Genomic DNA, 23,757 nt, shown 5'->3' with positions numbered 1-23,757 from the left:
ATGCTAACCAAATTTAAAATGCAGGAGAGAGAGCACACACTCCCAATCCTACTGTGTATGTTTTCCATCCTGCCATATCTATCAGTCTGTTTCTGGTGTCTTTGTTTAGAATTTAGAATTAGAATACTTAATCATTCTCCAACCATTCAATGCCTGTGATTCCACTCAGTTTTTGAGATTAGCAACAAGACCACTTTCCGGATGTGAAAAGTGGAGTTATGGAAAGTGACTGCATCGCCTATCAATTAGAAGTATGTGGTAGTTAAAATTAATTTAAAGCACAACTGCCTCCTTCCTGCACAGATATTTTCAGATCAGCAGATTACGCAGAACATAAATGGTGGGTTCTTATAGTTTATTTTCCCTTATTTTGAAGGCAGCTCACAATAATGTGACAGATTCACTTTTATGTCTGTCATGAAGTGATCTGACAATTACAGACTCACGATAAAGCTACTTTGACAGACTCAATTTTTCTTTTACACTACAAGAACAAAGCAGCGGTGTAAGGATGAAATACACACTCATTGAACTTCATAAAGTCAAACACAAACTGTTCTACAATAAAGTTACTTTATTGATAGTGACAATTCTTTTCAGTTAACTAACACAAAACGTGCAACAAAATTTAAAGAGACGTACAAATTCATGCATATATGTAGAACTTTTGTAGAGCGCTACATTTTGAACACTAATAATTTTTACTGTCAATACATTATTTTAAATTTGGTCATTCAAATGAGATGATTGTAATACAGAATAAAACAACATTCTGTTTTGTGCTTCTTTGTATATTAAAGAAAACAAAATGTGATTAAAACAAAACTGCAATTACTAGCTTTAAAGTTAAGTAAACAATTAAGCATTTCAATACAGAACCAAGCTCTTCTAATTGGAATAACAAGGTGCAGAGCTGAATGAACACAGCAGGCCAAGCAGCATCAGAGGAGCAGGAAGGCTGACGTTCCGGGCCTTGACCCTTCTTCAGAACTTCGGAAGAAGGGTCGAGGCCCGAAACATCAACCTTCCTGCTCCTCTGATGCTGCTTGGCCTGCTGTATTCATTCAGCTCTGCACCTTGTTATCTCAGATTCTCCAGCATCTGCAGTTCCTGCTATCTCTTCTAATTGGAACTTCTTTTAAAATGTATCACCACTTTAAATTTAAGCACAGACAAAACTCTTAAATACTCAAATGCTATAGAAATTTTACATTTTCTTATTTGCATGACAACACAAGTTATTAGCGAGTACATCTGAATTCTGAACGCAGGAACTCCTTGTTTTATCTGTCCAATGGCAGTGTAATTGATGAACCTCAGTCTGCCTGACACAGAGATCCTCATTCTAGGATAGCAGGTGTTTTCAAATAGTTATAGTAAAAGTTTTTGCAGGCCTCATTGGTTTCTTAAACCTGCTGTTTAGTACAAAGTGCTCTACTAAAGATTTCCCATGCTGTTTTACAGCACATCCCCTTATTACTGAGCATATAAAACAACGTTAATCTTGCTTGGCGCACCTCCAGTGCAGTATAACCTGTATGCCTCACTCTGTTTAAGTGCCCTGTGGTCTGTACGCCTTTGCTTACTATGATCTGCAAACACAGATTTTCACTGTACTTACATAAGTGTGATTACAATAAATCAAATAAAATCAGTGCTCAGAAATTTCAATGAAGGTTTCCACCATTCAAAGCCAGATTGCCAAATACTGTTAGTGACATTCTCATTTTGATGGATGTGTCTGACTTCACCATCCTGAACTGCCATCATTTTACAGCATTTTTGTCTGTTGCTTACTGTTGTTTTTATTACTTCAATTAACTCAATTTAACCGGTTTGTTTGAAACTCTGTAAACCTCTCCCTGGCTGACACTGCTGAACATGAGTGAGATAACTCCACAGAGGCTGGTATCCTGTCACCTTGTCACCCTTTTTTTTAAACACATGGTAAAGTGCTTGACTACAGTACAGCCTCATCAGAGTCAGTGCCCAGGGTGTCAGTGTGTCTGACATTTCTGTTTTTACCTGTCAGCCATGGCTCCCTGATTGGGGCTGTTAATCTGAGGTCCATCTGGCTGACCTTGTTACAATCACGACATCCCTCCCCCTCTGAGTTCAAGCACACAGGCCTGTTATTTTTCTTTTAGCTCCTACTGGGGAGTTTTAGTACCAGGTCAGATTCCTCAGATTCTGGCTCAGATATAGGTCATCTCTTGTGCCTACAGCATCTTGGAAGAAATTCATTCTCTTCATAGCCCGTTTGTCAGGTAAAGTTTGTGGTCACAAACTCCAAAAGTTTGTGACTTCAAATAAACCTGCTGGTCTATAACCTGGTGGCATGTGACCTCTAACCTCATCCAGCCCAATCTAATACTGGTACTTCCACATCACTGTCACATGCAGGTGAAGAGGGAATTGGCTCCAATCTATTTAATCCCTTTGGTTGGCTGTGACAAAGATTTTTAATTTTTTTATTCTGCAGTTTTATCATTTTTCGATTGAAATGTAGTAACAGTTAAAATGAAGACTGGAATGAAAGAGGAATTTTATTACCATCTAACTGAAAAATAATAAAATGCAAAATCCAATGCACGCATGCACAGATGTAAAGACTTAAAAGGAGGGAGCAGCTAGTACAATAGGAAGATATAGAGTTCTGATGAAGAGTCACCAGATTTGAAACACTAACTCTGTTTTCTTTCCATTCTGCTGCCAGGCCTACTGAACTTCTCCAGAAATTGCAGTTTTTACTTGAGGAAGATAATGGGTATGAGTTTAGAAAATTTTGTATTCCTTGAGTTTTTACAATTGAACTGGAGGCCATGATAGTTAATAGCTTGTATCCTAAGTTGTAGCAAAATTTGTACAATCCTTGAGTTCCAGTGAACAATAGTTTCTATGATTTGTTTTGTCGCAGCACTAGCTTTCAAACATATGAGAAGGAAAGAGGGAGGAGAGAGAGTCTTCCAACCCTTCCTGTAACCAATCCATTTTCTTCCTGTCTGCTGCTCTGCCAAGTAGCGACTGAAATATGACTCATTAGTGTATTCCCAAGTCTGGCTCTATCATTTTTCCAAGTTGGACTGCTGGAGACAACCCTTTCATGTCCAATACATGCAACCTTTCACGTAAGTGTAGATTAAAGCAAGAGATGTGCGTTTCTTGACACCTCAATCTATTGACTAGTTTCAATTTTTTTTAGATAAAAATGGTTATTTCAGTTCATACAAATTGTTTACTCCACATTGATTTCCTGAATTTGCCTCAATCTGTGGCCAGGTGATCACTGTGGCCATTTTATGTCCCTGTTTCTTCCTTCTTAAAAACTACTTTAGCATATAAAGGTCTCAGATGCTAAAATTAGACAATGCAAGTCGAAAGTTAATATTTCATATTATAGCCACTATTGGGACAAGACAACGTTTCTTAAAAACTCCACTGTTCATGAAAACCCCATTTTGAACGGGGTTCTTAAGCTTGAATATTCTCAAGATGAAAGGTTGTGCTTTAGAAAGGTTTTACAAAAAGTTTAAATTACAACTTCACATTTTTGTGTAACTACAACCTGTTCATATTTTATTAATTTAAAAATAATGAATGGATTTGTGAATGTTGGACTGAGTGGAAAATAATCATTTTGTTTGTTGTCAGTACATAGATCAATGTTGAAGCAAGGAGTGTGTTTGTTTCTGCATCCTTATCCAACATCATTTAAGTTGCTATAAAACTCTGAAACTGAGAATATATTACTTCGATGCAACATTGGTAAAATAATGCAGCTGCACATAGACATGAAATGTTTGATCTCAGGTGTGAAAGTACAAAACCTCTTCATGATCTTTTATTCCAAATAATTTTCTCTATTTATATTTTAGAATTACAAAGGGGACGGTTCTTGTGGCTCAAAATTCTACGGGTTTTGAGAGTTACAAATTCAAAAATGTAAGTGTTTCTTGAGCCAAAGACAGGAGAATAATTATAAAAAGGAATTTTCAAACATCAAACAATAATTTAATTTAAAAATGGCTTGAAAAATGACTTCCACAGTTTCAGACTATAAAATTGCACCGGAATTTTCTCAAGCCTACAGAATGTAGAGGGAAGCATTTTATAATTCCTTAATGGTTTAGCCTGGGCTGCAGCAAGTGAAACAGTTGTTACAAAATAATACCCACAATGTGCTGCACTCTCAAAAATCTGAAGCAATTAAGTCTCTCAAGTCCCTGAAACCAGGCCTTCTAAACATTAATTCAGTCCAGGAAGCAATGGGTAAGTAATCTTGAGTTAGATTTATGTAAAACCTTGTGCAAATTTTAAGAATAAACGCCATTTGGGGGAGGCAATCACCTAGTGGAATTATTGTAGGACTACTGATCCAGAGACCCAGGTTCAAATTCTGCCACGGCAGATGGTGGAATTTGAAGCCTGTTAATATCTGGAACTGAGTGTCTAACAATGACCATAAATACATTACTAATTGAGAGTAAAACCATCTGGTTCACTATGTCCTTTAGGGAGGGAAGCCACCATCTTTACCTGGTCTGGATTACATGTGACTCTTCACGCACAGCAATCTGTAGGCAATTAGGAATGAGCAATAAATGCTGGCCTAGCCAGTGATGCACACATCCTGTGAATGAATAAAATATCTCTGCTGCAGCTCACAAAGGTATTCTGGTGCAGTGAAAGCAGCAGGGAAATTAATTTGGAGATCAGGTTTTCAGCTGCCTTTGAAATCCATTAAGAATTCCAAAGATCGTCTTTGACATTTGAACGTGAGAAAATTAATAAATTAATCACTTTTAAATTTCCCTGAGTAGTTCAATACTGTCATTTGTCTTCCAACCTGACTGTGATTCTTTAGATTATTAGATTTAGCAGTACCATTAGCATTAAGTTGCTTTTCAAGTTCACTGGATTTCAATTCAGATTGGAGTGAAAAATATTAAATTGTATATTTATGAATATATTTGATTCCTTTCTAAAACATAAACACATTGTAGCTTGTATAATCATTCCATTATGTTCGATTAACAAAACTATGGAATATTCTGCAAGTTATGGATCTCAATTTTTTAAGGTTATATTTATCCACTTTATGTTTTCAATCTATTCTCCTTCAATCATGAGGGTGCAAATTTTAGAATATGGTTTTCTTCACTGCTTCACCAAATCTGTTTCATAATAGCCAACAGGAGGACTGCTTACCAGGACGTTGCAGTCTCTTTCCTGTTGCTTCCTCATCTCCAAACCATTCACACCCTTGCCCTCCCCAGCATTGCCACAATCCAAAAACAGAGTTCAGCTATGATAGCAAACACAAAGCACTCAGCCTTTCAATCAGTCCAGCAAATATCTGTTTCCTTATTGAGGGCAATTGAATTACTAAATACGGGCTGATAAGTGAAGCTGTGACCGGGAATTCAGATTCTGCTCCTAGTACTGGGAAGAATTACTGATACAACATTTAGAAGCTACGCATCAATAGACAGAAAGTCATAAACACAGCATGCTCCGACTTCAACTGTGCATATTGATTCAACTCCCTCCCACATACTGGCTCAGTAACTCCCCAGAGACAGTGATGACGCCAATGGCAGCTTCTGTTTAAGAACAAATAAAAAGAAAACAGAAATAAATAAGAGCATGATAATATTAATCATATTTCTTTGCAATACCTGGACTTTTGAAAAAAGTGGAAACTGATTGTGATAATCACTTAAGAAGCTGGAAGAATCATCATTCATGTTATGGCAATGCAACATGTAATGCAGGTTTTCAAGAAAGCAGAACACAAGATTATTTGCTATTATTTTGTTAAAATTTGTGTTAAGATTAGCTTGCAAATTTTTCAAAGAACAAAAAAAATTACAGCGCAGGAACAGGCCCTTCAGCCCTCCAAGCCTGCGCTGATCCTGATCCTCTATCTAAACCTGTCAACTATTTTCCAAGGATCTGTATCCTTCTGCTCCTGACCATTCATGTATCCGTCTAGATACATCTTAAATGATGTTATCGTGCCCAACTCTACCACCTCCGCTGGCAATGCGTTCCAGGCACCCACCATCCTCTGCATAAAGAACTTTCCACGCATATCTCCCTTCAACTTCTCCCCTCTCACCTTGAAATTGTGACCTCTAGTAATTGAGTCCCCCACTCTTGGGAAAAAGCTTCTTGCTATCCACCCTGTCTATACCTCTTATGATTTTGTAGACCTCAAGCAGGTCCCCCAAACCTCAGTCTTTCTAATGTAAATAATCCTAATCTACACAACTTCTCTTCATAGCCAGCGCCCTGTATACCAAGCAACATTCTGGAGAACATCCTCTGCACTGTCTCCAAAGCATCCACATCCTTTTGGAAATGTGGTGACCAGAAGTGTTTGCAGTGTTCCAAATGTGCTCGAACCAAAATCCTACACAACATGACCTGCCAACTCTTGTACTCAATACCCCGTCCAATGAATGAAAGCATGCTGTATGCCTTCTTGACCACTCTAATCGACCTGCATTACCACCCTCAGGGTGCAACGGACCTGAACACCCAGATCTTTCTGTGCATCAATTTTGCCCACGGCTGTTACATTTATTGTTTACTTTTCCATTTACTTTTCCATACCATTTACACTCTTGAATTGGATCTTCCAAAATGCATCACCTCGCATTTGCCTGGATTGAACTCCATCTGCCATTTCTCCACCCAACTCTCCAATCTATCTATATTCTGCTGCATTCTCCGACAGTCCCCTTCACTATCTGCTACTCCACCAATCTTAGTGTCATCTGCAAACTTGCTAATCAGACCATCATTTTCTTGCATGGGATGTTGTGAGCAAGCTCAGCATTTATTGTCTGTTTCATCATTTTTAAGAGGATAGCTAACAGCGCATAAAGCCATAATATATGAGAAGTAGTACGCCAATCAGCTGTCAGGTCTGCTCCACTATTCAATGAGATCAAGACTGGTCTGATAATCCTCAATGCTACTTTACAGCTTTTTCTCCATAAGCCTTGATGTCTTTACTAATTAAAAACCGACCTGAGCCTTGAATATAGGTAATGGCCCAGCCTCAGTCCTCTGTGGTGAAGAATTCCACAGATTTCCTCGAAAGATAGTCCCTCCATAATCTGGTACCAGCCTAGTGAACCTTCTCTGGACTGCCTCCAATGTCTTAGATAAGGGATCCAAAACTGTTCACAATATTTCAGCCATGGTTTGACTAGTGCTTTGCATAGTTTTAGAAAAACGTCCCTTAGCTTATACTTCATATTGCTGATTTTTAATATATGTATTTCCAAAATTATTTCTACTGATGAAAAAGTTTAATCAGCGAGTTCTTTGAGGATGTGACCAGAATAGTTGATGAGGGTCGAGCTGTGGATGTGGTGTATATGGACTTCAGTAAGGAATTTGATAAAGTTCCCCATGGTAGGCTCATTCAGAAGGTCAGGAGGAATGGGATACAGGGGAACTTAGCTGTCTGGATACAGAATTGGCTGGCCAACAGAAGACAGTGAGTGGTAGTAGAAGGAAAATATTCTGCCTGGAAGTCAGTGGTGAGTGGTGTTCCACAGGGCTCTGTCCTTGGGCCTCTACTGTTTGTAATTTTTATTAATGACTTGGATGAGGCGATTGAAGGATGGGTCAGCAAGTTTGCAGACAACACAAAGGTTGGAGGTGTCGTTGACAGTATAGAGGGCTGTTGTAGGCTGCAGTGGGACATTGACAGGATGCAGAGATAGGCAGAGAGGTGGCAAATGGAGTTCAACCTGGATAAATGCGAGGTGATGCATTTTGGAAGGTCGAATTTGAAAGCTGAGTACAGGATTAAGGATAGGATTCTTGGCAGTGTGGAGGAACAGAGGGATCTTGGTGTGCAGATACATAGATCCCTTAAAATGGCCACCCAAGTGGACAGGGTTGTTAAGAAAGCATATGGTGTTTTGGCTTTCATTAACAGGGGGATTGAGTTTAAGAGTCGTGAGATCTTGTTGCAGCTCTATAAAACTTTGGTTAGACCGCACTTGGAATACTGCATCCAGTTCTGGTCGCCCTATTATAGGAAAGATGTGGATGCTTTGGAGAGGGTTCAAAGGAGGTTTACCAGGATGCTGCCTGGACTGGAGGGCTTATCTTATGAAGAGAGGTTGACTGAGCTCGGTCTCTTTTCATTGGAGAAAAGGAGGAGGAGAGGGGTCCTAATTGAGGTATACGAGATAATGAGAAGCATAGATAGAGTTGATAGCCAGAGACTATTTCCCAGGGCAGAAATGGCAGAAAGGGGTCATAGTTTTAAGCTGGTTGGAGGAAAGTATAGAGGGGATGTCAGAGGCGGGTTCTTTACACAGAGAGTTGTGAGAGCATGGAATGCGTTGCTAGCAGCAGTTGTGGAAGCAAGGTCATTGGGGACATTTAAGAGACTGCTGGACATGCATATGGTCACAGAAATTTGAGGGTGCATACATGAGGATCAATGGTCGGCACAACATCGTGGGCTGAAAGGCCTGTTCTGTGCTGTACTGTTCTATGTTCTATGAGTACTTCAGTCCTATAAGAAACACTTGCATTTGTGTACAGCTTTTGACAACCACCAGCTGTTTCAAAGAATTTTGCAGCCAATAATGTACTTTTTGAAGTGCAGTCACTATTATACAGTAGGATACACAATGACAAGGAAAATTACAGCCTCAAACCCTGATGCATGTGGAGTTAGTTGAACTCAGCTGGGATGCATTGGGCTCCCATGTTTGATGTCACCATTCCTGATTCAAGACAAGCATGTGAATAATTACCATAAACTGGAAAACTGGCAACTAAGAAACTGATGTGCAGAAAGACATCCAAGATGATTTATGAAACTACCAGAACTATATAAAAGTCATAAACATTTAGTCTTGACTTTTTAAAAATGATCCCTGTTGATTTATATGAATCAACCACTTGGAAAGCAATTTAAAGTTATTAAGCACATGCAAGGAAGGAGTTCAGTGATGGGGTAAAGAGGATGTGATCAGAACTTTCTGATTATGGGTCAGATAAATGGTAACATAAGCTGGTTGTACGGCTTGGCCTATTTCCATGATACAACATTTGATGGAAAATACCTGCATTACCTGCAGGACTCAATTTTTTTTGACATATGCAGCTATGTTTGTTATTTCAAAGAAAAACTAGACAAATGGTTAACAAATGGATTCAAGTATTGTTGGAAAGGCCAACATTTATTTTCCTTTGCTAACTGCTCTCAAGAAGGTGGTGATGAGCTATGATTTTGAACTGTCGTCATGTGATGGATAATGTAACTGCAGTACTGGCAGGAAGTGAATTCCAAACTGTTGATCCAATGAGCGTGAAGATAATGTGATATAATAATTCAAGTCTTGAAGGGGAGCCCGTTTGGATAGTGTTGTCAAAGGAGCCTTGGTGAGTTACTGCGGTGCATCTTGCAGATGCTGCACACTCCTGCCACTGTGCAGCAGTGATAGAGGGGGGAATGAATTTTAAGGCAACAGGTTGGGGTGTTGATTAATCGGGTTGCTTTGTCTGCATGGTATCTAATTTCTTGGGTGTTATTGGAACTAGATTCATCCAGGGAAGTGGAATGTATTCCTGTACACTCTTGACTTGTGTTGCATAGCTTCTGACTTTCAAGAGGTGCTTGCCTTAGAATTCTAGCCCTGACCTCTCTTCTTCACACAGCATTTAGATGCGTGGTCTAGTTAAGTCTCTGTTCAATGGTAGTCCCCAGAATGCTGGTACTGGTAGTGGTTGGGGGGGTTGTTGGAGTTTATTGATAATATTTCTAGTGAATATCAATGGAGATGATTAGATTCTCTTTTGTTGGAGATGGCGAGTGCCCAGCATTTGTATGGTGTAAACACTATTCATCATTTTATCAGCATGAGCCTGTCCGATATTGGGGCTCCACTGAATTCAGGAATGAACTGTTCAGTTTTTGAGGAGGTTGAATGATGCTAAGCAATGCAATCATTACAGAACATATCCTCTTCTGCCCTTATGATGGAAGGGAGTTCACTGATGACGCACTGAACTTACACAGCAAGAAAGATTCACACTGCATATCAGTCCAAGCCTGGGTAGCGACCAGGCACTGCTGAACATACGCACAGACTATTCAGTACTGAATGAGTTGCAAATGTTGCTGAACACTGCACAATTATCAGCAAATGTCCCCACTTCTGTCCTCAAGATGGAAGAAAGCTCACTGATGAAGCAGCTGAAAATGATTATGCCTGGACCATCGCCCTGAGGAATGCCTGCAGTGATTTCCTGAGACTGAGATGATTGACCTCCAGCAATCAAAACTATTTTCCTTTGTGTTAGGTATGATTTCAAGCAGAATAGAGTTTTCCTCCTGATTTCTACTGATCCTAGTTTTGATAGGACTTCCTGCTGCCAAATGTGGTCAAATTTGGCTAGTGTCAAGAACAGTTAATCACACCTCACTTCTTTATGTCATTGTTATTTCTTTTGCTTAGTAATTGAACCAAATTCTAACAAACAGTTGTTACGATGCATAAGGAGATCATTTGGTCCATCACGTCTTGGTATCTGCATTTTAGTTTATTGCCAATCACCTGCCTTTTCCCCTTTAACCACTATCTATTCAGTTATTCAATGCTCTCCTGACTACCTCAATTGCATCTGTGAGGTATGTTCCATACCCTAACTACTTGTTGAGTAAAAAGCTTTTTCTCACTTTGCCTTTGCTTCTTTTGCTAAATAGTTTAAAAACATGCCCTCTTTCTTAATTAGTTTATCAGTAGGGGTGGATGCTGACAAGATTGTTATTAACATCAGATCTGAGACATCCTGGCACCAATATTAGAGACAAACTCCTCCAATCTCCTTCCACTGGTGTACAAGAGCTTTTGGAGGTACCTACAAAAATCTCATGTTTTCTGCTGCTATTCCACAGCAATCCATTTTGAGGACCTCCTGTAAGCTCAGCATAAGTAGCGAGCTTGGCATGACCTACAGTCTGATGAGGGCTCACGCCCACCTTACAACTACTCATCTTGATGGCCACCATGAGCTGCACATAAGAAATGGGAATTATCGGAAGTGTTTAATGATTAATGCTAGTGACCTTTTAGAAGGTGATGTGATCAACTTCTTGGCCCACTGTAGTTGATGTGATGTAAATATATCTACAGTGCTGTGGAAAAGGAGCTCCAGGATTCATTAATAATGAAGGAATGGAGCTCACTGAATGGTGGAATGGCTTCAAGGGGCTAATTGGCTGACCCTTGTTCCTACAAACATATTTCAGTTTCTGGTGACATCAAGTGACGATGTCTAGTGTGTACCTTACTCCAATTAGATAGGTCATTTTGAGAGAGTAACGCAGGTCATTTTTGATGTTCAAATGTATACTTTTTAATTTATATTTTTTCTCATCAAACATTCTCAACATTTAGAAATAGCCTCAGCTTGGTGAAGTTACTTAAGCTATCACTTAAACATAGAAACATAGCTGATAGGAGTAAGAGGAGACCGTTTGACCCTTTAATCCTGCTCTGCCATTCATCATGATCATGGCTAGTCATCTGACTCACAGACTAATCCTGCATTCCCCCATTACCTATGATCCCATTTTCTCCAAGGGCTACATCTAGCCACCTCCTGAATACATTCAATGTTTTAGCATCAACTACTTCCTGTGGTAATGCATTCCACAGGATCACCACCCTTTGGGTGAAGAAATATCTCCTCATCTCCATCCTACATGGTCTACCCCAAATCCACAGACTGTGACCCCTGATTCTGGACAGACCCACCATTGGGAACATCCTCCCTGCATCTACCCTGTCTAGACCTGTTAGAATTTTATAACTAAGAGATTCACCCTCATTCATCTGAACTCCATTGAAAACAGTCCGAATCTAGTCGTCTCTCCTCACACTTCAGTCCCCGCCATCCCCAGAAATCATCCAGGTAAACATTCACAGCACTCCCTCGAGAGCAAGAGCATCCTTCCTCAGAAAAGGAAACAAAAACTGCACACAATATTCTAGGTGTGGTGTCACCAAAGCCCTATATAACTGCAACAACACATCAAATAAAAGCGTGTTTATTTTAGGACACTGAAATTGGACTGCCATCTTTTAAAATACTGCTTAAAATCTTCCACAAATGAAGTTCATCTTCATCTATCCTACTATCTTATGTAACCAGGCACCAAATTTTTCAATTTTAATAATACCTGTGGTGTGCAACAGCATTATAGGTGTTATTGAAATACAAGCTGAAGCCATGGTTAACTCTGTAATTTCTTTTCTTGCAGCTTACTCTTTGGGTGGATCCATTTGATAGATTCATACATACCCAACACTTTTGGATTGTGATGCTGGTGTCACTGTTTGTATTCTGTCATCAATACTGTATGAAACTGACAGCAACTTCCTGTAGTGTTCAGTAAAAAGTAGAAATACAGGAATTTCTGAGTGAGATTTCCTCTTCCTCCACTTGCATTACAGCAGTAGTACCCAGGGGTAGAAATCATCTATAAAAATTTCTAAATTGATGCGAGTTGCTGTCATTAAAAAGTGGAACTGAAATTTTATGAATTCTGAGAAAGGGTCACCGGACCCAAAACATTAACTCTGGTTTCTCCTTCACAGATGCTGCCAGACCTGCAGGGCTTTTCCAGCAACTCTGATTTTGTTCCTGATTTACAGCATCCGCAGTTCTTTCAGTTTTTAATCTGAAATTTTAGAAGCATACTAAATTACTGTTTGATAGCATCTCTGGCCCGGAAAAAAATAATGTTTGGGGAACAATGCATTTCTCTATTCCATTATAAAAATTCTGCAGGTTAAAATGTTAAGTTTTCTTAATAGATGTCTAATATTTCATCTTTCATTTATGACGCAATCTATGTTTTGTTTTCTGTTAACTTACACAAAGTGATTGATAAAACCTGCTTGCATCTTGATACCTGCACAAATTATTTAATGTGATTGGCTGCTTAGCCTTTACAATGATGCCACAGCTACAGGGTGCCACAAATCCTCATGTGCCAGACAATTTTTATTAAAAAATATATTCATAGGCATGTGAGCTTTACTGGCTGGTCCAGCATTTATTGCACAGTTTGAGTTGTCCTTGAGATGGTAATAGCAAGCTACCTCCGAGAACTGCTGCACTCCAATTAATGTAGGTCACTTAGAATGCTGTTGAGGGTTCAGTACCAGGATTTTGATCTAGTGATACCAATGCAGCAGCAATATATTTCTAAGTTAAGATCTTGAGTAGCTTAAATGAGAAATTGGAGTGGTGCTGCTCCTGTGTAACTGCCTCCCCTGTCCATGTAGATGTTACAGCTGGTGGGTTTGGAATATTCTGTCTGAAGAACCTTGGTGAATTTCTGTAGTGCATCCTGGAGAGGCTGAAGCAGTGGTCAATGCTGTTGAAGCTGCAGTCATCCAGACAACTTCTGAGTATTCCATCATACTCCTGATTGGTATCTTGGAGATGGACGGGCTTTGGGGAGTTAGGTAATGAGTTACTCATTGCAAGATTCCTAGCCTCTGACCTGCCCTGAAAACAATACTTATATGGCTAGTCCAATTCAGTTTCTGGTCAATGATAATCCAAATGGAACAGGGAAATTCATACAATAGGGCTCAGTACATCTTTACAACAGCTTTGGTCGTGGTCATTGGCAAATCTCATTTGACCACTAACATAAAATCCAGGATAGTTAAGAATTGCACTTAACAACCCATAGATCCATATCTTAATATAACTTATTGATTCAGCGAAAGAGGACTAAATACAGAAAATGAAGACAATATAGGAGTAGGAGAAAAGTTCCATTTAGTAACTATGGTTAAAAATCCAATGTATTGTAGTGTCACTAAGCAACATTGGTTGTTGACACAAAGAAGCTATCTAGAGGTTCCTCTAAGCTGTCATTTCTTGTAACATAATCTGTATATGAAATTTTGGATGAATGGTATATTAATATTTATTGTAACACATGGTAACCGTTGTTTTTCTAATATCAAAATATTATTTGAATATCTAAATCTCATTCTATATTCTTTCCTGAATGAGGTATCGGAGTGTGGAGGATTTCTAGCTCCATGAGCCTGGCCTGCCTTTACAGGAGAAGAATGCTGTTTTGAGAGCTGGACTGAAGAAGCTGCTAGTTCTACAGGCCAGCTGTCTGGGAAGCCTACCTCAAGCTTCCAGCACCATGGTTAAAAATAAAAAGAATAAAATATAAAACATTCCTCCAGTCCCTCCATCTCCCAAGCCTTTGTTCCACACATCCCAAATCCCCCAACCAAGAGACGAGAAGGCATAGGGGCAGAAATAGGCCAGCCTATTGAGACTGCTTCAACATTTAATGAGTTTTGATAGTCCTCAATGCCACTTCCCTATCTTTTTCCTTTCCAAGTTAAAAATCTATTTCAGTCATGATTATATTTAATGACACAATCTCTACTGCCTTCCATGCTGAAGAATTACACAGATTCACTACTCTGAGAAGAAATTCCTCATTGCTGTCTTAAATAGGTGATACTTCACTATGAGATTATACCTTCTGGTCCTAGTTCTTCCACAAATGGAAATAACCTCTCAACATCTACCCTGTGAAGCCCCTAAATGTTTCAATCAAGTCACTGTTCATTCTTCTAACAGCCAATCCATTCAGACTCAAATCGACTCAAACTCTCCTTATAAGAATATCCTTCCATACCTAGAAACAACCTAGTAAATCTTCTCTGGACTGTGTCCAATGCCAGTATATCTTTCCTTAGGTAAGGAACCAAAACAGTTCTCAGTATTCCTGGTGTTTTCTAATGAGTATGATGTGCAGTTTTAGTAAGACTTCCCTATCTTTACACCCCTTTTAAATAAAGGTCACTCTTCCATTTGCCATCCTTATTATCTGCTAATTTATTTAATTTACGCATAATGGCTACCATTATTACATCTATTATAATAAACTGCCACATATTCCAATGGCAGATGTAAAACTAACTGGTTTATGGTTACAAAATGTGAGGCTGGATGAACACAGCAGGCCAAGCAGCATCTCAGGAGCACAAAAGCTGACGTGTCGGGCCTAGACCCTTCATCAGAGAGGGGGATGGGGTGAGGGTTCTGGAATAAACAGGGAGAGAGGGGGAGGCAGACCGAAGATGGAGAGAAAAGAAGATAGGTGGAGAGAGTATAGGTGGGGAGGTAGGAAGGGGATAGGTCAGTCCAGGGAAGACGGACAGGTCAAGGAGGTGGGATGAGGTTAGTAGGTAGATGGGGGTGCGGCGTGGGGTGGGAGGAAGGGATGGGTGAGAGGATGAACAGGTTAGGGAGGCGGAGACAGATTGGACTGGTTTTGGGATGCAGTGGGTGGAGTGGAGGAGCTGGGCTGGTTGTGTGGTGCAGTGGGGGGAGGGGACGAACTGGGCTGGTTTAGGGATGCAGTTGGGGGAAGGGGAGATTTTGAAACTGATGAAGTCCACATTGATACCATTAGGCTGCAGGGTTCCCAGGCGGAATATGAGTTGCTGTTCCTGCAACCTTCGGGTGGCATCATTGTGGCAGTGCAGGAGGCCCATGATGGACATGTCATCTAAAGAATGGGAGGGGGAGTGGAAATGGTTTGCGACTGGGAGGTGCAGTAGTTTGTTGCGAACTGAACAGAGGTGTTCTGCAAAGCGGTCTCCAAGCCTGCGCTTGGTTTCCCCAATGTAGAGGGGGCCACACCGGGTACAGTGGATGCAGTATACCACATTGGCAGATGTGCAGGTGAACCTCTGCTTAATGTGTAATGTCATCTTGGGGCCTGGGATAGGGGTGAGGGGGGAGGTGTGGGGGCAAGTGTAGCATTTCCTGCGGTTGCAGGGGAAGGTGCCGGGTGTGGTGGGGTTGGAGGGCAGTGCGGAGCGAATAAGGGAGTCACGGCGAGAGTGGTCTCTCTGGAAAGCAGACAGGGGTGGGGATGGAAAAATGTCTTGGGTGGTGGGGTCGGATTGTAGATGGCGGAAGTGTCGGAGGATGATGCGTTGTATCCGGAGGTTGGTGGGGTGGTGTGTGAGAACGACGGGGATCCTCTTTGGGCGGTTGTGGCAGGGGCGGGGTGTGAGAGACGTGTTGCGGGAAATACGGGAGACGCGGTCGAGGGCGTTCTCTATCACTGTGGGGGGAAAGTTGCGGTCCTTGAAGAATTTGGACATCTGGGATGTGCGGGAGTGGAATGTCTTGTCGTGGGAGCAGATGCGGTGGAGGCGGAGGAATTGGGAATAGGGGATGGAATTTTTGCAGGAGGGTGGGTGGGAGGAGGTGTATTCTAGGTAGCTGTGGGAGTCGGTGGGCTTGAAATGGACATCAGTTACAAGCTGGTTGCCTCTCAGTCTCCATCTCAGGCAACCAGCTTGTAACTGATGTCCATTTCAAGCCCACCGACTCCCACAGCTACCTAGAATACACCTCCTCCCACCCACCCTCCTGTAAAAATTCCATCCCCTATTCCCAATTCCTCCGCCTCCGCCGCATCTGCTCCCACGACAAGGCATTCCACTACCGCACATCCCAGATGTCCAAATTCTTCAAGGACCGCAACTTTCCCCCCACAGTGATAGAGAACGCCCTCGACCGCGTCTCCCGTATTTCCCGCAACACGTCTCTCACACCCCGCCCCCGCCACAACCGCCCAAAGAGGTTCCCCCTCGTTCTCACACACCACCCCACCAACCTCCGGATACAACGCATCATCCTCCGACACTTCCGCCATCTACAATCTGACCCCACCACCCAAGACATTTTTCCATCCCCTCCCGTCTGCTTTCCGGAGAGACCACTCTCTCCGTGACTCCCTTGTTCGCTCCACACTGCCCTCCAACCCCACCACACCCGGCACCTTCCCCTGCAACCGCAGGAAATGCTACACTTGCCCCCACACCACCTCCCTCACCCCTATCCCAGGCCCCAAGATGACATTACACATTAAGCAGAGGTTCACCTGCACATCTGCCAATGTGGTATACTGCATCCACTGTACCCGGTGTGGCTTCCTCTACATTGGGGAAACCAAGCGCAGGCTTGGAGACCGCTTTGCAGAACACCTCCGTTCAGTTCGCAACAAACTACTGCACCTCCCAGTCGCAAACCATTTCCACTCCCCCTCCCATTCTTTAGATGACATGTCCATCATGGGCCTCCTGCACTGCCACAATGATGCCACCCGAAGGTTGCAGGAACAGCAACTCATATTCCGCCTGGGAACCCTGCAGCCTAATGGTATCAATGTGGACTTCACCAGTTTCAAAATCTCCCCTTCCCCAACTGCATCCCTAAACCAGCCCAGTTCATCCCCTCCCCACACTGCACCACACAACCAGCCCAGCTCCTCCACTCCACCCACTGCATCCCAAAACCAGTCCAACCTGTCTCCGCCTCCCTAACCTGTTCTTCCTCTCACCCATCCCTTCCTCCCACCCCAAGCCGCACCCCCATCTACCTACTAACCTCATCCCACCTCCTTGACCTGTCCGTCTTCCCTGGACTGACCTATCCCCTCCCTACCTCCCCACCTATACTCTCTCCACCTATCTTCTTTTCTCTCCATCTTCGGTCCGCCTCCCCCTCTCTCCCTATTTATTCCAGAACCCTCACCCCATTCCCCTCTCTGATGAAGGGTCTAGGCCCAAAACGTCAGCTTTTGTGCTCCTGAGATGCTGCTGGGCCTGCTGTGTTCATCCAGCCTCACATTTTGTTGTCTTGGATTCTCCAGCATCTGCAGTTCCCATTATCTCTGGTTTATGGTTACATCATTTTTGTCTCTTTCCTTTTGAATAGGATTACATTGACAGTATTCAAATTCTGAGGGATACCTGCAAAATTTTGAGGATTGCTACTGGTACACTCACTATGTTCGTAGCCTGTTCCTTTAAAATCTAGGATACACCATATCAGGTCCAGGAGACTTATCAGCCTTTAGTTCCATTAGTACATTTTCTCTAGTAATAGAAATTTTATTTATTTAATTACCCACTTTTGTCTCTTAATTATTTAGTTTTTTTCGGAAAGCTGTTTGCGTGTTACATTGTGAAGTCTGATACAAAGCATTTCATACATCAGAGACTCCTTACAGTGTGGAAACAAGCCATTTGGCCCACTGCATCTCGACTGACCCTTCAAAGAACATCCCACCCAGACACAGCCCTCCACCCTACTCCCACTAATCCTGCATTTACCATGGCTAACTCACCCAGCCTGCACATCCCTGGCCACTAAAGGGCAATTTGCCATGGGCAATCCATCTAACCTGCATATTTTTTGGACTATAGGAGGAAACACAGACAGACATGAGGTGAGTATGTAAACTCTACACAGACAGTCACCCAAGGCTGGAATTGAACCCAGGTCCCTGGCGGTGAGAATCAGTGGTGCTAACCACTAAGCCATCATGCTGCTGAGTTTATTCAGCTACTCTGCCATATCCTGATTTCCCATTATTACTTCCCTAATTTCATTTTCTAAGAGGTTTATGTTTACTTTGGCCTCCCTCATATTACTAGCTAGTTCATCCATTTTATTTTCTTCCTTCTTCAAAATTTCTCTTTTGTTGGGTTTTAAAACTTGTCCAAGCCTCTGGCTTACCACTGATCTTTGCCACATTGTGCATTTTCTGTTCCAATTTTTTTTTTTAAAAAGGACAGCATGTTTGCAAAATGGGGAATTATTCCTGTGGATTCCTCTGCCCACATGGTATCCCAATCCACATAAAGTTAACCATTATTAACATATTATCTGTCAAACATGCCCTCAGTGTCTCATGATTTATTCTTTGGCCTACAGTATAACTACCATTAGGAGGCCTATAGATTACTCTTCACCAATGTCTTCTTTCCCTTAGCTCTTACCTCCACACAAATGGATTCGTCATCTTCCATCCAAGACTATTCTTGTTATTATATTTATTCCTTCCTTTACTTAAAAAAAACTACACGCATACCCATACTTTCTTTCCTGTATGTCCTTTGGAAAGGTTATATAGCCCTGATTCTTTAGTTCCCAGCTTTCTCCTTGCAAACATATCTCCATAAAGGTTAGAAGGTCATACCAATTAATCCATACTATGGCATTAAACACACATCATATTCAGAACAAAATTAATTAAGTAAAGAGTCTTAATTTTGCCTTTTTGCAATTGTGTTCCCCTTTTTGACCCTATTTGCCATTTTTAGAAGTGTTTGCAAATTTTATTTTTTCCTGCTCCAATCTGGGTATTTTTGCCTAAATAATTGCCCTGCACTTCCACCATTCCTTTTGCAAACTTCCATATTCCCTCTAACCTCTCTCAAGAAACCCCTACACCCCATTTAGTTGACAGCCTTCTCAGCAGCCCGAGCTACTCAATTTGCCAAGACACTGTCTTAACATTGGCGCTGTAATATGCCTTTGACCCATCTCCTATGTCGCCGATGTTCCATTGGCCTGCTAGCCCTCCTATTTGGTTCCTCTAATATCTTACACTAATTTACTGCCTATTTCCTTGCAGAACCCTATCCCCCAATCATCGACCAAACCAACTCAAAAGTATTCACAAGTACCCATGGACTCAGGTGAAAACAGAAATTTATTAATTGAAGTTCTAAAACACAAAGTACTTTGCATTGAGAAGAGCATTTTGATGAAGCTTGTCACTTTTTGATAGATCTATTGATGAAGTAACAGCTCCTGGGACTTATGTACCTTTTACAAACACACACACAATCTTCTCCACTGTTAACAATTCCAAAGGGCACATGGCCTCATACCTCCAGGATCCCTGACCCTCCACTCTCAAAGGAAGCAAAACCTTCTACACTTCAAAGGATTCCTCCTTGTATGCCCTGACTATTCAAAATAAATGCACTAAGAACAGACCTGCCCTCAACTGGTCTAATCTCCAATTTCCACAATGCAGAAATTCAGTATATCTGAATCCAATCAGGGGTGTTATAAAATGGGGTTAACTGTGGTTGCAGTAGGTAGCCCTTGTCTTCTGGTAGCAATTCTCGCATGGCATCCAGTCCTTGAAATTAAATAGTAAAATGTGAGCTCTCAAGGATTTGACATCACGGCAGCTGGTGTAGACTTCGCAAGTTGGGTATGCATGGTCACAGATGACGAGCACATTGATGAAATGAAATCCTTTGTGTTGAAGTCAGTCATGTTGTGATTATAGTGCTCTCAACACATTGTGTGCACCTTCTATCGTGACCTACACCTAGGGGAGGCCAGATATATTGGCAAATCTTATTATCTGGGCTACAGCACTGACTGGTCATGGAAAAAAATGGAATGGAACTGTGCTATCTGTCTTGCACTGCATCAGTAACAGCCTTGATACATTTATGGGTGAAAAGCTGAGAAATGCCATGCAATGATCCACAGTGAATTTCTGGAAGCAGCCAGTTATTGAGTTATACAGCCATACAGCACGGAATCAGATCTTTCGGTCCAACTAGTCAATGTCAAAGTTTCCCAAACTAAGCCAGTCCCACTTACCTGTGAGGGCACATATCCCTCTAAGCCTTTTCTATTAATGTATCTATCCAAATGTCTTTTAAATGTTCTAACTGTATCTGCATCTACCACTTCAAGTCATAGTCATACAACAAGGAAACAAACACTTCAGCCCAGCCAGACCAGACAAAATATATCCCCAAACTAAACTAGTACCATCTGCCTGTTCCTGGCCCATATCCCTCGAAACCCTTCCTAGTCACATAATTATCCATAGACATTCAACGTACAAACCACGCTCTGTGTGAAAAAGTTGCCCTTAAGTCCCTTTTACATTTTTCTGTTCTCCCTTAAAGATATACCCCCCCTAGATTTGAATTCCCCCACTCTAGGGAAAAGGCCTTTGCTATTCACTTAATCTACACCCCTCTTGAATTTTTAAAGCTCTATACAGTCACCCTTCAATCTCCTACACTACACTGAAGAAAGTCACAGCCTATCCACATAGCTCAAATCCTCCGGTCTTGGCAACATCCTGGTAAATCTTTTCTGAACCCTCTCCAATTTTAATAACATTCTTTCTAATAACAAGATGACCAGTACTGTACACAGTACTCCAACAATGGCCTCATTAACATCCTGTACAGGTTCAGCATGATTTCCCAACTCCTATATTCAATGGTCTGAGCAACAATGGCAAGCATGCTAAATGCCACCTTAATCACCTCGTCACCTATTTGATGCAAATTTCAAAGAATTATGTACTTGAATCTGCAGGCCTCTCTGGACATGACCCAAGGCCCTACTTTTAATTGTCTACGTCTTGTCTTTGTTGTTTTTCCAAAATGCAATACCTTGCATTTATCGACATTAAACTCCATCTGCCACTCTTCAGTCCATTGGCCCAACTGATCAAGATCTCTTTATAAACTTACATAACTTTCTTCACTGGCACCCATCATGCATCACAGCAGCGTGCACCTCAGGGTTCTTTGTTTGCTTTCATAACACTCACTCACATTGTGCCTACTTGAAAGCTCACAACATCTCTGCCATGCTTTTTGGTATTTTGCAGCCGTTATTTAAAACTTACAGGTATTATCACTGAGATAACTATGATCAATTTATAAAAAGCAATACATGGTCAGGATTGCTCGTGATCAGGATTTGTGTCTTACTGAGATGGCCACTACATGCTATTCGCATGCTGGTTTGCACAACTAACAATGTCTTTAACGTGTACAATGTAAGCAACTGATTGTTGCTTGAAAGGCCTCACACTGTTAACAAGACTGCCTGCACACTCAGATAGGAATAACCACTTCTACTACCAACTTCGGGTATGGTGGCAGCCATCTTTCATTTCCATTGTACATTTACAACACACATTCAAATGGAAGGCAACACAGTTCATACTTGGCAGAATGGTTCACAGGCTCAGCCCGTTAATCCAGGAAATCCTCCCAAACCTTCAGCTTCTTTTCTTCATTGACCTCCCTGTCAATCTCATTGATTCTGAGCCTCCAATTTCCAAATCACAGCAATGGCCTCTGATAACCTGCCTGGTTGTACAGTGAACAAACATCAGACCCCAATCCAATTTGGAAGGGAAGCCTGGACTGACGAATAATTCCTGACTGATCTCTGTGGAGTTCTCCAACTGAGATATTGCTAATCTCCTGACTGGGTGCAACAGGCCTGCGGGATTGATAATAGCTTATTCCATGGACTTTACTGACTCCAAGCAGCTAACCAACCATGTCCAAGGCCTGGATTGAAATTGGACTCTGTTCTTGTCTCACTGTTGGGCCTCCCTGACTTGACCAAGAACTACATAGTGCATTTACTAAATAAGTTCTTGGCACTTGTTGTAGGTTTGACAAGGATGTAGCAAAGTATCACACAGCAACCTGTCCACCCCCTTTGAAGATCATTGCTGACAACCATGACAAACTGCCTGGCCATCTGTCTGTGCTAAAAGGCAAAGCAAGACAGAAGTACAGCAGGCCTTTAAGTTTTGATTCAGGTTACAAAGCAAAAAAAAGCAGGGCAGAGATGTTGTGAGCTTTCAAGTTGGTATAAAACAACTGAGTGTTATAAAAGTAAGCAAACACTCCTGTGGTATAACCTGCTCTGATGCATGATGGGTGTTAGTCACAACATGCAAAGTGATTTGGCAGCAACATTAACACAAAGGGTATCTGTGCACTCCAAACTTGCAGCATGAAGTCGTTAAATTTATTTTAAATGTGTCAGAGACATTTCATAATAATGTAGTGAGGCTGGTGCTTGTCCAATGCTGACCTCTGTCACTGGGGGTCAGGGACAGCAGCTGTCACTATCCATGGAGTTTGCCCTGAGGTTTTGGAGACTGGTGTCCAAGATGGAGGCCCAAAGAAGCAGGCAGTGATCTGGAGATGGTAGGTGCTTACCTGGGCATTTTTTTAATAAAAAGTCAGGAATGTTTCTATCTAGTTTCTTTCTATTGCATGGGGAAAAATAGCAAACTGCTATTATATATAGAGTGAAAATAGGTAGTAATGAAATGTAAATGCATGCAAAAAGGCCCCTCATCACAGATTGCCATGATTCTTGTCTCGCGTTCAAACTATGGGTGCATGACTAGACGCTTCTTCTCAACGTCAATAATCACACTTTTCTTATAATACCATTTTTTCCAAACTGACCCATCATTGCCCCTGTATTCGGGGCAAAATTCCTCCTTCAGCGACTTGCTATGTCCAATTTAGAGAGATTTCTTGTATAGATTTCTGGCAGGTTCTACTATTACTGCTACCAACCTCATCATCCATGAGGAGAGTGAAGAGCAGGGAATATCAAATGGGAGATATGCTGTCTTCATAACTGATGATGTGCGCTGGCTGAGTGGCCCATCATACCAAAACATGAATATATTTTCCATTTTAGTATGTAAGTCAATTCAGTGCGCTTCAGTCACTGAGCAAAATACATAGTGTTATGAGCCACTCTCCTTCAACATGGCAGATAATTGCACAAATACGAAGTTGTCCCCATATCTCTTCTTCATGCTACTCTACAAAGTCACACAGAATTACTTAACCCTAATTTGAGAATTTGCTTGAGTTTTTTCACCTCATGCCTTGTAGTTTTACTGATTCATCAACAAAAGACCCAAGATAAAGTTTTGAATACACCAGAAAATCAAACGTTTTGAAGTAATTTACTGAATTGCACAACAGGGAACCTATCACAAAAATCGTAGCCATTATTTTCTCAATTGAAAGCCAG

The 23,757-nt window shown here is 41.5% G+C and overlaps 1 protein-coding gene across 1 annotated transcript in view; it reads right to left on the bottom strand.

Moving 5' to 3' along the window:
• The window catches only part of mettl15 (methyltransferase 15, mitochondrial 12S rRNA N4-cytidine), a 118,182-nt gene that overhangs the window by 5,432 nt on the left and 88,993 nt on the right, over positions 1-23,757 (bottom strand). The gene's annotated exons all lie outside the window — the stretch shown is intronic.

The sequence above is a fragment of the Stegostoma tigrinum genome, chromosome 17 (assembly GCF_030684315.1).
Source record: "Stegostoma tigrinum isolate sSteTig4 chromosome 17, sSteTig4.hap1, whole genome shotgun sequence".
NCBI classification, from domain to species: domain Eukaryota; kingdom Metazoa; phylum Chordata; class Chondrichthyes; order Orectolobiformes; family Stegostomatidae; genus Stegostoma; species Stegostoma tigrinum.
The sequence above is the reverse complement of the archived record's forward strand: the minus strand, read 5'-3'. Positions and strand labels throughout refer to the sequence as shown.